Source organism: Brassica napus, chromosome C9, assembly GCF_020379485.1.
Source record: "Brassica napus cultivar Da-Ae chromosome C9, Da-Ae, whole genome shotgun sequence".
NCBI classification, from domain to species: Eukaryota; Viridiplantae; Streptophyta; class Magnoliopsida; order Brassicales; family Brassicaceae; genus Brassica; species Brassica napus.
This window is the reverse complement of record NC_063452.1, coordinates 48,486,703-48,498,137: the sequence shown is the minus strand read 5'-3', so window position 1 is coordinate 48,498,137 and position 11,435 is coordinate 48,486,703. Positions and strand designations below refer to the sequence as shown.

The 11,435-nt window shown below is 33.7% G+C and overlaps 1 pseudogene; it reads right to left on the bottom strand.

Annotated features, from left to right (window-relative positions):
- Nucleotides 1-7,532: 7,532 nt before the first annotated feature.
- LOC106397032 lies at nt 7,533-11,206 on the bottom strand (annotated as a pseudogene).
- Nucleotides 11,207-11,435: the final 229 nt, after the last annotated feature.

Genomic DNA, 11,435 nt, shown 5'->3' with positions numbered 1-11,435 from the left:
TAAAGCACCGGATTCAAAATTAATTTATCAGTAAAGACAATAGTTCCAGAAGTTGTTACTGCAATACGTGTTCCATCAGGTAGAGTCACAGTGGTGTTAGTTATTGTTTGCGTTTGAGAAAACATTTTCAAGTTAGAACATACGTGACAACTAGCTCCTGTATCTATAACCCAAGAATCATGCATAAAAGTAAGGCTGTCTTTGATTCCCGCAGAAAAGATAAAGTTTGAGTTATTTAGGAGAGTACCTGAAGTTGAAGGGTGAGAAGAGGTAATTGGAACAAGATGTGGTTGAGGTTTTATGGTAGAGACTGAGCCATCTGCGAGTTGAATGGTGCTGCCTGAAATCTGAGAATGATTGTTCTCAATGATGTTGGAGTTGGCTTTGAGAACACTTAGAAGATGCTGGACTTATTCTGTTGTCACCGTCCCCAAGTGAGTTCCCTGTTGATCATGCATAGAGATACTACCAAGATCCTGAGTAATCATATTTGCGACATTCGTGTTCTTGCTCCACGGTTGAGAACCACCAGTAGTAAGTTTGGACTGTGAATGATTCCCGCAGAAAAGATAAAGTTTGAGTTATTTAGGAGAGTACCTGAAGTTGAAGGGTGAGAAGAGGTAATTGGAACAAGATGTGGTTGAGGTTTTATGGTAGAGACTGAGCCATCTGCGAGTTGAATGGTGCTGCCTGAAATCTGAGAATGATTGTTCTCAATGCTGTTGGAGTTGGCTTTGAGAACACTTAGAAGATGCTGGACTTATTCTGTTGTCACCGTCCCCAAGTGAGTTCCCTGTTGATCATGCATAGAGATACTACCAAGATCCTGAGTAATCATATTTGCGACATTCGTGTTCTTGCTCCACGGTTGAGAACCACCAGTAGTAAGTTTGGACTGTGAATGATTATGTCTCTTATAACCGGAGTTTGAAGTCTTGAGGATAGCCATGTAGTTTGTAGCATCGGTTAACCGTGTGTCCCGCAAGACCACAGTGAGAGCAAATGGGATGAGTCCTCTGTTTGTTATAACCACCAGCATAAGCCACAACCACTGAATCTGGAGAGGAAGTTGTTTGAGAAGCCTGAAATGCCACACCACTTGTAGACTTCATAGACCTCTGGCGCTCTTCTTGAGAAACAATGTTAAACACCTTTGCGAGGAGTGGTTTTGGCTCCATCATCAGAATCTGCCCTCTTGTAGCAGTAAAGCTGTCATTTAGACTCATTAGAAACTTCAGAACATGATCTTGCTCAGCCTTTGTATCAAGTTGCTTATGACTAGCACAATCCAAATGACCACAACAACACGTGTATGGATCCTCATGATTCTTAAGCTCCTCCCAGAGTTGTTTGAGGCGTGTGTAATACTCACTGACGCTCTGTGAACCTTGAGTCTCCGCATATATCTGTTGCTTGATCTCAGCGGTACGAGGGCCATCACTCTGTTTGAAACTGGTCGTGAATATCTTGCCACATTTGGCGAGCAGTATCAAGATACATGATACTCTTAGCAATGGACTTATCAACGACATTCACTAACCATGTGCACACAATGTTGTTGCATCTCGACCAAGAACCAAAATCAGGATGACTCTCATCTAAATCCAGATACATTCCCATGACAAAGACGGCCTTATTACGAGCACCTAAGGCTAGTAACATCGAGCGACGCCAACTATTAAAGTTCCCAAGGCCAGTAAGCTTTTCAGAGACGAGAGAGATACCGGCATGATCAGCATGGTGAACGTACAGAGGATTGGAATTCGGATCAGATAACGACGGAATCGAGCTTGATCGAGCAGGAATCGAAGATAAATTCGGCGGAATCGGATCTAGATCTGGAGAAGCCATGGCGAAATCCAATCAAGAAGATGACGAACTGTGCGCAATCAAGAACACTCGATTCACTGAGAAACGAAGAAGATAGCAAGAAAAACAAGCTCGTAGATGGCGATGATGTAAGTAGAAAGAAGCTCGAGAAGTTCGACGAGTGAAGAATGCGTAAAAACGCTCATGATCGGCGTAAAGAAGCAAATTGGAGCTGATAATCGGAAGAGACGAAGCGGAATCACGAAGATCAGAAAGTCTTTGATACCATATTAGATGATATGAAGGTGATGAATTGATGAGATGATGAAGAGAAGAAGACGATGAAGAAATGTTGTTAGAAAATGCAGCTCAACTCTATAACTGTACAAGTGTGTGTATATATATAGATGGTTTAAGCTAAAGAAAACTAAACCAGTCTAAACGAGATATCAATAACCGGTTATAATTCTAATGTTACATAAAGCAGATTTTGCCAAAGAATCTGCTATCATATTTTGTTTTCCAGAGATGAAAGAAAAATAGATGAAGCTTAAAGAAGAAGATATGATTTCGATATCTATGAGAATGTTGTAGTTAAAAAAAATCTTTGTGAATGTTGTAGAGCTTTAGCTGATCGAATTCCAGATGATAGTTCGGGCTGAGCTCTTGAAAATCAGAACGCATCCAAACTTTGGAAAGGTATAACTGTTGTACTGATGAGAGAGCTGCCCCGAGAGCAAGTGCTTCCACCATTAAGGGCAAAGAAACCTGAGACACGGTACACTGGACAATTGACGAGAAGCTCCCATTGAGTAGGGTCAAAAAACCAAAAAAAATCCAGATAAATTGTTTAAAATCTCCTAAGTTAAATATTAGTTTTAAAAAATATATTAAATCAAAAATATCTTAAATTTTGAGTTTAGGGTTTTATGATTTTTGCTTAGGGTTTACTATTTATGGAGTAGGTTTGGTTTATAAACTTCTATAAATATTTAAAATTATTTTTAATCATTTATAAATAATTTATGATAGTTAATTTAATCATCATAATCACAAATTTAAGGCATTTATGAAAATGATTATCTTTTAAAAATAAATTTGGAAAATGGTATCAATTTTTTGTTAAAATTTAATTCTCCAGAAAAACTTTTAATTTATTAACATTTTATTTAATTACAATTATTTGATGAAAACTAGTCAAAAACTATTAGAAAATAAAAACATTCTTAAAAAAAATGAAAATTTATAACAAATTTTCAACCAAAATTTAATCATGATTATTCTGAAATCTAACACTTATAAAAGTTTTCAAATATAAATATTATAAATAACTTTCATTTTGAACATGTAAATGAAAAAAATATATACATAATTTTGTTGCAAAAATATATACATTTTGTTTCAGACTTTTATATGACTAATTTATTGGTAAAAAAATATGGCTGATTCTTTTATATCATATAATTACTCGCAATTGGTGATTTGTTATTCATATATCAATTTTCTTAAGATTCTGTATCAATTTATTTTGGGACTAAAAATATTAGTAACATAACAATAACATATATTGAGGCTACACGGACATCTCGTAAAACCCTATTTACCTTATATAAATAACCTCTTCTTATTATTTTTGTACATTCAGCCTCCTCTCTATCTCTTCCTTCGGTTTTTCAGCACTTTACTTTGACTATGAATTTATTTATCATTTCTTTTGTATCAATCTTCTTGATCTTAATTAGTCTCTTAGTTTTTCAGTCTTCCGACAGTGGTTAGACGAAGAGTCGTGTGTTTCTTCAATCTATACAGGAAAGGGATCTAATGATATTGTTTTTAATATAATTTTTTTATTGAAACATCTCAGTCTCATTGTGATTAAATGTTTCGGAGAGATGGCACAGAACAGTAAATCTTATTACTCTGGCCCTCAGGGGCTGATGCGGCGGCCATCTTGTAGTACCGCCCCAACTATGTCCATTGAAGTTTTTGACCATGAGGTGGTTCCAGCTATTCACGGAAGGGGACTTCAAATATGGGATGTTCGAGAACACAATCATGAAAATGGTAGTGTCCTCAAACCATGAGTTGAGAACACCATCAATGAAAATTCTTGCAGTGCTCTTCTTTTGAAGGTAATATCATCAGTCATCACCTTATTCTTCACAGGAATGTCGTCTTTTTAAAATCCTGAAAATCCTCTTAATAAATTCTTCTGGCTAATGCACGAACAGGTAAACCAAATCGAATTTGTAACCGAGAATATCCAGGCGGTTAAAATGTCACAGAGAGATTTATGATCGTAATGAGATTCAGTGAAAGAGAATGATGGTGGCAGAAAACGAAGCTTCAGTGGTGGAGGTGCTGAGGCTACTAGAATTAGATGAATTTTTTTGTTGTGTTTGTGTATGTTTTTAATATAATTAGTTTATTTTATTGTATTACAAATATTATTCTGAATAAAACTAATTTGCAATTTTCTAATATGATTTCAGTCTTTTTTATTAATTTGAATTTATAAATAAATCAGGTTTATAAAGTTATCAAAATGTATGGTAACAATATTAGTAACATTTTTGTGACCACTATTGGTAACAATGAGACAAATTCTGAAAGTTATGACATTAGTAGATTACACGGTTTGAGACAGTTTTCTGTAATTATTTATGACGTTTTGTGACAATATATTTGTCATAATTAGTGACAAATTAGAGACATTATAATAGTAAGAAATTATGACAATGTTGAGACAACTAAATTAGTAACTAATCGTGATATTGTTGTTACCTTTTAAGCCCGTCACCATTTATGACGAATTCATAAATGAATATATTTGTCACAAAAATTGTGACCTTTTTGCTACCAAAAAATATTTGTGACGACCGTATTGTAACCATTAACATTTTGTCACCAATTCGTCGTAATGTCTATATTGTTACTACAATATTTATATATATATATATTAATACTTTGGATACAAAACACCAAACCACGAAGGTTACACCTTGGTTATGCAGTTTTTTTTTTCAAATAACCGTTAGCTTTATGAACAATATTTTGATTAATCATTAAAAAAACATAAACAAAAGAAGAACAAGAATGATATAGATTTTACACAAATGATTGTGTCTTTTTTTTTTTTTTGGTCAAAAAATGATTGCGTCTTGTGAATGCTTTTTCATATGTAAATGCAAACAGCCAAACACACAAAAGTTGGCGTTTGGAGGATAAAGACTACTTTATATCACTAGCGCATTTTTCTGTTTATAGGACCAACATCTACGTTAATCCTCAGGTCGCACCACCTTCGATCGGTGGTTATGGAAATGGATACGGCGGTTGGGGATGGTCACCGTTTTCCTTCTTTGCCCCTGGTCCTGCGGTGGCAATTGGTGTCGGCGGTGGGTTCGACCCCTCGTTCTCTTCATGTTTCTTGGAGCCGCTTCAGCCGTCGCAAGAAACTTTTTCCGATCAAGAAATGAAGAAAGCGACGAAGATTACTATTAGGGACGAGAAAGAACAAAAGTTTTAAAAAAAACAGGCTTGTGTATACCATGTGCTATTATAGCATAGTAAGATATATATTGTGTTATATTGGAGATATATTGCGTTTGTTACGGACTTTTGAAGTCCAACTATTATGAATTGAAATTCGTGAAATCTATCAAGCCCGGACAAAGAATATTATATAAATCATTTTAGTAGAGATGTCTTTACCTATCCCGTACCGCGGCGGGTTAGTTGTCGAGCGGGTCACAGCGGACATGTCCTGCATAGACTGCGGTCTTCAAAATGGCGGCTCAAACCCGTACCATAGAATATATAGGCCTTCGCGGGCCGTCCCGCGGAACGCCTCCTTATCAAACCTCCTGTTACAGCTTCTTTCATGAATGTTTAAGTAGAAGAGTTGTGTAAGAGAGTTGAAGAGAGCTCATTAAGCTTCACTAAAGCCTTCTCAAAATCAATGCCACAAAGCTCCGTTTGTGCTTGCGTTCTTGAGTTAAAAGTCTTCTTTTGTTATCGGCATAAGCTTTTGTTAAGTTTGAATCTGATTGAGTTGTTATCTTTGTAATAATTTGGCTCAAGTGTTGTATGTCTTCATCAAACCATCTCTCTTTTTAATTATTTAGATTGCAAAAAGTTCGTGAATCACTTTGCCAAATTATACAAGTGACGTGATATACAACTAACTTTTCTCCTAAACAACAACATTGTAACCAAATTTAATTTAAGAAAACACCATTTCACAGTACTGAAAACAAAACCAATCAACTTAAATAAGAGATATCACATTGTAATAAAACAATTCATAGTTGTGTGTAATATAAAGAAAAAACCAAATCAAAACACCACCAGAGCTCGAATCATCATCGCTAGAGCTGGAGTCGTCATCGCCGGAGCTCTAATCATCATCACCGGAGCTCGAATCATCATCGCCGGAACTCCTTATGTTTTATGAGGGAAAAGTCACAAGAATCGCTTTCTTCTCACTCTTTTTCTCGTTTTTCTTAGGTAAAATAAGAAATGAAGAAAAAATGTGGGTCCATGTAATCCTGAATGACCTGTTTCGGCCTATCCCGCAAAAGGCCCAGTCCCGCAAAGGCCCGTCCCGCGAGGCCTTCAAATTTACGGGCCTAGAAAACCTCGTCTCAATATCGTTCCGCGATAGTTTTTTACGGGCCAGACCCGCGGTCCAGATCCATGTTTGTCATCTCTAATGACTAAATGATTTAGCTATATATTTTAAGTTTGAACTAGAACTTGACCCGCACCCCCGTGCGGGTGTTTGATTTAATTTGTCTTCAACGTAAACTCATAAATCGTTGGTTTTATTAAAAATATCCATTTTTTTTTTATGTTTTGTAATTTACATATATAGTAGAATATATTATTTTATAATATAATTTTTTAATAATATTTTTTTATTTTGTACATAATACTATATTAAATTTTTTATAAATTGATGCAGTTTGATGTAATTATACTATTTATATTAATCTGTTGTTGTTTTTGTTAATTTATTTTAAAATGAAACAACATACTAAAAATAAAAATTGTTTGCATTAGTTTTCTATGAATTATTATTAATTTTATGATATTTTGTTTTCTTGAAAATTTGAACTCTCTAAATTTTTATATTTGACTAAATTAAATAAGGTAATATTGTACTTAAAAGTTGTTTTATATAATATATACTATATATATTAGTTTGTGTTTTTAATTTCACCACAAAGAAACAACAATCATTGTAATTAATTAATTTAAATTTATTTTAAATGTAGTGGTAGAATCTGTAAATAAAAAGAAATATAAAAAAAAGTAGTTAATTTATTGTAAATGCAATGGTTAAATGTGTAAATAAAAGAAAATATTTAATATGCTATCCATGTTTCCAAACAATTTTTATTTATTCTACTATCCATGTTTTCAAACATTACCAAAATGTACTTCAGTTTTAATAATATAGATAAGTTATATTCGTAGTTGAAATCGGTTTAAGTTGTATGTATATACAATTATCTTGTAAGTCATTAAGACACAACACAATAAATATTATTTTTTATTTTATTTTAGGACACACAAGAATATATTCATACTCTCTAATTCTACATGTTAAAATTTTACGACTGAAGAAGGCTCAAATAAATACTTGATGATTTATTTTGTCAAATGGGTTTTTGACTTTTTGGTGACAACTAAGAAAAAATAATTAGAGCTAATACAAGTATCAGTAAATCTGGTAGATAATAATAGTAACAAATAAGATACAAAAGAAGAAAACCAAGAAGAAGACGAAGAAGGAAAAAGAAAGAGTCAGTGAATTAACAAAAATCATGAAGTCCGGTTAATACTAAGTCCCTGAAAGAGCCAATGAGGTCTCTTCTTCTCTCGGTCAAATGACGTCGTACTTGAGCTGCTCTTAGGCGTGGTTGGTCCGCTACTTTCTTGGTTATTACAGTTAATATTGTTGCTCTGATTATTACAATTATCCGATGTTGATCTGAATGACGTCGTCGACGAGTAGTCCATGTCCTTGTTCATAGAGGAAGAAGACATTCCAATGCTCAATGTCAATTCTAGTTCGCTTTCTTCAACATGTTCCGCCGTTGTTGTGTTCCTGGCTCTAGCTACATTTTCGAGGTCTATGCCTGACCAGCTTCCGGTTCTCTCTCTTGGACCGGTTTGGTCTTGGTTGTTAGTAGTACAATATTGGCTTCTATGTTTGAGTTGCTCCATCATCTTCTTTTGTATATTATATACTCTATGCAGCTCTCGTACCTGCGATAATCAATTTCTTATATATAAGGTTATTACCTCAAAGGTGTTCTGCTTGATGTCGATAAACCAAGTTGGTCCAATTTATGAACACAAACCAAGTTTGGTTAAAACAGTTCAATTATTGTTAATAATTACAATCTTAATTAGTTGGACCTAAAAACGAAAAGAAAAGACATATACAAGTATGTACACACAGATTTATATATATATAAATCATGATATATATATACTGAACTTATACAACCTAATATAATCATATAAAGTAGGCAAATAAGCAAAAAGTAAATCGTGTCTTAGTTCGTTTATACTAAAGATTATCTTTTCTGATATCCAAAATGCAAGCTGATTTACATTGAAAAGGTAAAATATACTCAAAGCAAAACAAATATCTTAAATCTTTCAAATTACATCAATAAGTAGAAATCGAGTTTGAATCACTCCAGACTGATCCGTATATACTATACTGTATTTACTTTTTAGTTTGGTTACTTAAGAAAAAAATGAAAGATCAAAACCAAAATTGAACACGAAACCGGATTGAATAACCAAATCAATATGTATGCAATATATGCATGTGTAAGTATAACGTACCTGTTGCTTGAAAAGATCTTCTTGGGCTTGCATTGTCCGTCTGATGGACTCAGCACTTTGCTTTTCAAGAAACCTATCCATTGACCTTTAAACAAAAACTCCGTTCTCTTCTTTGTCGCCGGTCAATTTCTCCTTTGAAGATTTTCGTTGATCATCAACACCAAATCCGACGAATCCACTACAATCGACACTCTCTAAGCCAAATGAGTTTGCCGTAATTCGCTCAACGATCTTCGTTCCCATGCCTGAAATGTAGAGTCACACACTTAATAGCCATTTGATGATTATATTGATGAAACGCACACCAAAAAGGAACCCTAATTTTACTTATAGTGTATGTGTGTGTGTGTGTGTGTGTGTGTGTGCGCGGGCGCGTACATGATACATGTGATTTTGATGTTGATGGAGTGATTGTCAGAAGCCACTAGTTCTTGAAGTGAAGGGTTTATAGACAAAAGAAGGTTGACTAGTGGGTCACACTTTTGAATTTGATTAGATTCTCTCTCATGGTCTTTTGACCCAAAGCCAAGTATTTCTATTAACAGAATCAAAATGTCTTTCTGATCACCACCATATCAATGGATAGAGCAAGTGAGACCACAAATATTGGGGTTCTAATTAACAATTATAGAAGTAGAACATTTACAATTCTTCAGCTGAAAATGACTAAGATAGTTACTTTTTGTTTGCTTATTCCAATTGAAACTTGTTTGTTTATTACATTCTAGTTATTTCAAAGAAAAATTAGTGATATAATTCATATTATTTCAAATATAATATAATAGCCATTGAACAGAGTATACAACTAATTAACCGAGCTGAATACTTAGCTAGTCAGTATCTAAGTAGTGCCCCCAGGACAACAGTAGACGCGTACCATTTGTTTCATGAATATTGATTTATTTACTTTGATAAGCAATGCAAAATATCTAATTTTTTTGTATTTGGTTATATATATTATCCATGAAAAAGCATTGGTATTAAGAAGGTATGAAAATAAGATATCTTAAATCATGTATCAAACGATTCGAAAATACTTTTATACTTAAAGTAATTGATGCGAAATATTACCATAATCTTCATTTTCACTACTTAAGTTTAAAATATAATATTTCGAGTAATCGAATTGCTGCAATAAAGTGGAAATATGCGGTGAAGGTTGGCAAAGGACGGAGGGAAAAAAGACAGCATGCAAGTTGTTGATTTTTGTTTCCTTTTCTTCTGGATAAGCATCGCTTAGTTTGAGAATGATTAAAATAGATAGGAGGGAAACCATCAATCTAGTCGAGCAGTCATTTTACTATTTGGTGTATCTTGATGATCATGCTAATAAAGCACATTTTTTTATTAAAGTAATAAATAATAATGTTATAAATCATTAAATATGAATATATACGAATCGGTCTCATCGTTCATAACGTTCTTGCATTCATGCGGAAATGACTGTATCACCTAAGTTTCCACTTAAACTTGTTTCCTTCACTGTTCTTAAAAGTTGTCTACACAAAAATCATGTCAATAAATTATCTCTGACTCATGTACTTACATCTATCTCTATACACACGCGCACAAGGACAAAAAAAAAGACATGAGAAGATCTATATTTTGTGGAGAACCAAATTAGATAACCAATCAGGATAAGACAAGGACAATAATTTATTTAAAAGATAAGGTTTCTATTTAATAAGTTTTTGTGATATATATGTCTTTTCTAAACAAAATATCTGTTTCGCTATCAAAATTTTGATGACTAACTTTACTCTTCACGGTGTATGATATGTTAAGAAAAGAATAATATAAATCTTCACGGAGGTCTTGAAGTCTAAACCAACTTAAAAAATGCCAATGTGTGATTTTATACAAACACACATATACACATTTTCTGGTATACAGAATGATCTGTTCGATTATAAGTAAACACACACACATGTATACATGTATATCAACCCTTTCTATAATTGTCCATAACTTTCATCAATCCGTAAATACCCACATAAAAGAATATGTATATATATATATATGGAACATATAATTTCTATAAAACTTACCTGAAAAGAAGAGTGGCCAAGCTGTGATTCTCTCCAAAGAAGGTCATTGATCATGTTCTAAGGCTCTGAGTTCATGCCAGAAAACTCACTTAGAGAAGCTTATAGAAGCCGTTTAAGACGCATACACTTACCTTATGCTATATGTTTCTTCACTAATTCTCTCCAAAGCATAACTTAATAAGTAATCCAAAATCTAAGAGATCACTTTAGGACTTTGTCAACAATCAATATAGGAGTAAAGCAGTGTGGAAGGAGAGAGAGAGATATAGAGAAAGAGGGGGCGAGAGAGGAGAGGGATAATGGGAATTCACAGCTAAGGAAATGCTTATAATAATTAAAAGATTAATAAGCAAATACTCCCTATATAGTGATGGAAGAAGTTAAATAGTTTTAAAGGGCTAATTTTGACAGGCTGTGATATTTGTGAAGGAGGCAAGGAAAATGCTAAGGGTTTCCATATGCTAAAGTTTGTATGTTCATCTAATTCTCCACTCTCTAATAGACAGACAAAACAATAACTACTTTTATATAAATACTAGGATAAGATCTGCGACTTGCGCGGAATTAAGTTATTATTTTTATTGTATTTTGGAGAATGAAACAATAGTTTTGCTTCATTTGGATTAGGGGTGTTCAATCCAGATATCGGGTTGGTTTCGATTCGGTTCGATTTTTTTCGGTATTTTGGTTAGTAAAATATAACTACTATTC